The sequence below is a fragment of the Triticum aestivum genome, chromosome 3D (genome assembly GCF_018294505.1).
Source record: "Triticum aestivum cultivar Chinese Spring chromosome 3D, IWGSC CS RefSeq v2.1, whole genome shotgun sequence".
In the NCBI taxonomy this organism is placed as follows: domain Eukaryota; kingdom Viridiplantae; phylum Streptophyta; class Magnoliopsida; order Poales; family Poaceae; genus Triticum; species Triticum aestivum.
Genome location: NC_057802.1, coordinates 101,105,245 through 101,111,187, shown reverse-complemented (window position 1 = coordinate 101,111,187; position 5,943 = coordinate 101,105,245).

Below are 5,943 nucleotides of genomic sequence, written 5' to 3'. Positions count from 1 at the left end.
ATCATTTGCTATTTTTGGTGGGTGTTAACCCTGTTGTAGTTAACATTGGCTTTCCATGTACTTAAACAGGGCTAAAATGAGCGATGCTTTTGTTTGCCGTCGAGGTTAGCTGCATCCCATGTCTTATACACCATCTTTTCCTAAATATAAGTATTTTAGATATTTCAATATAGACTACATAAGGAGCAAAATGAGTGAATCTAGATTCTAATCTAAACTATATCTATAATTCTACATACATTCGTATGTAGTTCATATTGAAATCTCTAAATATACTTGTACTTAGGAACGTAGGTAGTTGTATTTTATATCATTTGTGCAATCTCAGTTTAGCTTCTAATATTTATTGGTTGCTTGTATGTACATATATGAGCGATACTGATCCACGCTTCAATCCCTTTTGCGTATGGGGCAATGAGATATTCATGAACAAGCGTCAAGTGAGGAAACTAAGAAAGATTGTTAGGCGAAAGAAATGGGTGATGGGAATTAAGCTCTTTATTTACACTTTGTCCAAGACAACAGTGAACTTTAGGATGGTAAGTAATGTGTTTCCTTTTTTCCCTGCCCACAACAAGTTACTCTATTAGACCTCAGTATCTGATATTTTTCTCTTTTCAATGGTTTCTGAAGCTATTTACTGATGATTACCTTACAAACTATATGACCGAAGTGGAGGCAATTAAGGTTAAAGTATATAATTCATGCTACCATGATAATGCTCTAGAAGTCTTCCTGAAGGCGGTGAAGGATGGGCGGACGATCGTCACAAGGGGTTGGACAAAAGTTGTTCGTGCCTATGGCATGCAGGAAGGCACATTGTGGGCATTCCGCTTCTTCAACACCATCGGCAGTCAAAATGATTTACACTTGTCTCTTCACCTTTACCACCTCTAAATATTGTGGTTCATCATAGTTAATTGATGTCTAATCCTGTAATTATTGAACATATTGTACTGACAATTTTATTTATGGATTCGTTATTGAACCATTGTGCTGAGAATTTGAATTCCATGTTTCATATTTCAAAATTTCCAATTTGAATAATAAATTATAGGGAAAAATAAAATTATACAGGAGCGAATAAAATAATGTGCACATGGTTAGAAAGAAAACAACGTGTGCGATGAAAAATAGAGAACAGACGGTTCTTTGACGTGAAATGTTTGTGATGCCCGACGGACGCACACACGGTTTCGTCTCATATGCGCGTGCGATTAATGGTAATACGGGAAACATTTCAAACCAGTGTGCGTGTGTGATAGGAATACCAATCGCACACATTTATGAAAATGGACACGTTAGCGTTAGTAGAGGCACCACACACATTTTACATTCTTGAACCATGTGCGATAACGTACCTATCACAAACATATTGGTAGATTAAATGTCCGTTTCCACCTTTTTCACATGACTATAGTGGCGTAATCGTTTGGGATGTCTCTCTGATCAGAAACATAACGTCGAGATGTAACGTGTGGGACTGGGGCGGCTTCTCATACGTTTATTCTATGGCGATCATCAGTAGCCGCTCGCCTATCCCCGACGGTTTCTGGGTTGTGTGGGAAGGACCCCCCTATCGCAGTCACTCACTAGGCGACGGTTCCAAATTCCGTCGCGGAAAAGGGTTAAAAACCATTTGTATTGCAGGATACGGTACCAGTGTAAGCTTCCGGTCTTGAAGTATCCTTCCGTCTCTTTGAGCCTGGGTGGAGCTTTCCTCGTGATATCTGGCCTACTCCAGTATCACATAGGCTGATCCTCTGGTTTCTCCAGGGTGCCCTTCAACTATTCCACCCAGTGGTATATTGAATACTTGTCTTGAGTCTTGAAGTTGCCGTCATTGATTAAGAGTCATCACTCTCACATCTTTCATGAACACTCATACCAATCCCCTCTACTATAGCGTAGCAATGAAATAACCAACGTTTCGCGGGGCTCGGTAACAAGGGTATGTTTCCTACCTCATTACTACTCAAGAACCAAGTTTCCAAATTACCTACTTGAATACAAGGTGGAAAGACGGAATCTAATGCAACGAAAACATGGGTATATCAACAATATGATCAAATGTGACTTGCCTGGTACTTGTTCGCGAAGTTCATTGCTCTCACAATTCTGACTGCTCTATTTTTCACACTCCGAGAAAATCGATTGTAACCAAACAATTGCATTCATATAAACAACCAAAAGAAATTAACAACAAAAAAACTAAAGTGAAAACCATAAAGAAATCCAAAAGAAAAACTGAAGAAAAGTTAAAGAAACTTTGTAAAACTTAGGGGAAAACTCAAGTACTACTCAATCAAAACATAAATAACTCTTTGGTCAAATTTTTTTAACATAAAGTAGAACATATAATTATTAAGTTAACATAAAGTACTTTACTTTAACTTTAACTAGCAAGAAGAATAAAAAACTTTTATGAAACAAAAGTTATGGCCTAAACAAAATACAACTTAAGACTGAACTAAAACAATTTTAATTATTTATAAAATTTTGTTTCTGTTAACTAGCAAAAAATTTAGAGTAAATAAATTAAATTGGAAAAAAGAATTACTTTAACACAAAAGAAAAGAAAACTATTTTCATTAAAATAAGCATAAAGGTTTCTGTTTTGAAACTGATCTAAACAAATCTAAAATAGTCCATAATTTTTTATTACTCTTTAGGATAAAAAAGAAACCAGTGGCAAAAAGATTCACTAAAAAATAAATTTTAATAAAGTTATAAGCAGATTATGGTTTGAAGCAAATTTGTTCAAATTCAAATTTAAAATCTTCAAGCATCAAAACTTTTGAATCTATCAGAAACTACACAATTTTGTCAATCTAATGCAAAAATAATCACTCAAAATACTAAAAACCCTAAAAGTTATAAAGAAAACAAAACAGAAACAATTCTGAAAAACAAAACAAACAGAAAAAAATGGGTGGGCCAGGGGGCTATGTGGCACAGTATGAGTGGCTACGGGTGTGCGTTGCAGGAGTTAACACGCGGGCGACCTAATTGTAACAGAAAACGATTTGGTCGACTAACTAAAACAGAAAAAACGTCGGTTCACTTAAAATAAATGGGATCTAAACGAAATTGTATAGGGGATCTAGTCTATGCCGTCAATCTGAGATGAACGACGGAGGGGGCACGACGAAGCTCACCGAGGTGTGGGTCATGGCCAAGGCGGAGATGTCGATGACGACGATGTTTCGGCGATGACTGGCTATGGCATTGATGTCCAGAAGAACTAGCGGGTCACAGTGAGTCCAGAGGTGGTCGATGGCGAGCTTGGGGATGACGGAGGTGAGCGAACGGAGCAGGCCGAGGGCTCGGCTCCCAGCAGCGAAGATGAGGTCCCACGGCATGCTCCTGCTACGAGTGGACGTGCTCTTTGGTGTCTGGCAGGTGCGCAGGAGCGAGGTGAATGCGTCGGTGGAGTGGTGGTTCAAGGCGAGTGACAGGGAGTTGGAATCGAGTGGAACTAGGGTTCAACGGAGGCGGGTCTTCTCAGGATGACGGCGATGGCGACGGGCAGAGCTGGGGCTTATGATCTGGGGCGAAAGACAGCAGAGGTGCTCCTAAATGTATAGGACGTCCTGGCTTGGAGGGGGAGGCGATGGAGATACGAATCCGGCGACGATTTGATTCGGGATGTGTTGTCGTTCGCGAGCATGCGCGCAGATAGCAAAGAGGAGGAAGAAGGAAGGTAGGGAGAGGCGTCGGACGGTGGAGTACGGGTGTCAATGAGAGAGAAAGAAAGGAAAGGGGCGGGTGACCGGTTCTAAAACGATCCGGGAATCGCTGAGCTAGCTTGGGCCTCGCTGGCTAATGGGCTGGGGCTTCTCCCTTTTTAAAAAAGGACTTATTTTAAATAAACAGGGAACAAAAATGCTGCAAAACTAATTCAAATGAATTTCGAATTAAATAAAAGTTTGCACAAAAATATCTTGGCATATATAGGACATGATCCATATTTTATTTTGCTAAGATAAATTTTATATAAATTCTTAAAATTCCAACAGTTCTTTTGTTACAATAGAAATCAGTAAAAAAAACATTTTTAGAATACCAAAATGATTTCAAATATTTTGCGTAAAAACTCAAGAAATCAATATTTAATGAATTCAAGAAATAGCTATGCAAATGATTTCAAATATTTTTAAATAATTTTTTGTTGGTTTCATAATCCATTTTCCGTATTTTCTTTTTGTTATTTGAAGGAGTCGTATTTCATTCTCTCTTTATTTTATTTGATTAAATGGAAATGATCTTGAAACTAAAAATGGGAAACTTTTCGAAAGTGAATCAAATGGAATTCAAAAGTGCTCCTCATCACTTCCCACTCTCTTTCATATATTTTGAAGAGGTCATGTTATCTTCTCTCATGAAAATTATTGAATGGCATGAAGTTTGTTTTTTGTCTGGTTCAAAATTCAAAGGTGCCAATTCACACAGAAGTGCAGTATGAAGTATTTTGGGCCTTTTATTCCCTCTCATTAAATTTCCAAAAGTTTCAAATTTCCACTCAATTCCAAACAATAATCACACAAGCTATCATTATAACTTAATTAATACAATATTCAAAATTTTAGAATTTTGGGATGTTACAAACCTACCACCCTTAAAGTGAATCTCGCCCTCGAGATTTGAAGAGGCTAGAAAGAAAAGATTAGGGTTGGGGTGTTCTTGAAAATCCACTGATCAAAAAAGACCTGGGGTGCTACCACCCTTAGAATCAAATTCACGGGTCCATCAAAACTCATGTACTTCCTCCTTGACAACATTTGTCTTCACACATGTTCGGTATAGCTCCTTCATTGTTGCTCTTCCAGTATAGGCATATCATTTCCCGCAAAATCTTGAGTCCTTTCATCAAAGTGAGGGTTCTTCTAAGACTGGGTCTTCTTGGCTGATAGGTCTTGCAACAAAACTAAGCAACTATTGATAATCTCATGCATGGTGGTCAACAAATACTGGTTCCTGCAGAAAAAATGGGATTTGGCCTTTTCTCACCGTATGACCTACTGTTAGCAACGGTTGCCTTGTACAAGGGTCAATCGTCATACCACTCTAAGGTTTAAACATGGCTTGATAATCGCCGTCTCTCTACTATGGGTAAGTCACTCTAGATTTATCATTCCAAATAGCAAGAGCGAATGATAAGAGTATCATCATGGTGATCAATCAATTCCTCGCCCAAATCATTACCATATATAAAGTTTAGCAAATCTCGCTTTCTAACACTCGGGCATCCTCACAAGCATTGCAGGATTTCTTTTGTCCACGAACGTTGAAAGACGTCATGGGCCATACATGGGCTGAAAGTGACAACATGTTGGAATTATATTGGACGGCGCACATGACGCTACTGGCCTGAATTCGGAAAGGCCATAACGGGGCGTGAGTTACTGGGTCGTAAATGGGCCATATGCGAACATGCCGTTAACTGGCTTTCCATGGGTCGGCCAGCTAACTTTTGACCAAGTCAAACGGGCCGACCTTTTTAACCTATATGGGCCACTGTTGGGTCGTGCCACTCACTACTAGGGAAAACCTTATACACAGAGTCTTACCAGTAGCATGGTATAAAATAAGGCGCTGCTGCTACTTAGCAGTAGCGCGCGTCGGCAGAACGCACTACTGACATACACATAGTAGTACTATAATTGCCACGACCTCGCCGCCAAACTAGTTATAGCAGTAGCGCCTGTTTAGTAAAAGCGCTACTGCTATTGAGCTTAGTAGTAGCGCTTTGCCCTAAAGGGCGCTACTGCTAAAGCCACCCTATCTTCTCCACCCGTCCCGGCAGCCCCTCACTCTCCCCTCTCCACTCCACTCACTCTCCCCCGCACCCCGTCGTCCGCCGCCGCCGCATTGCTGCTAGCTGCTGCCGCCATCGCCCCCTCCCTCCCTCCTACATCCCCTCCCTCCTCCATCCCGCCGCCA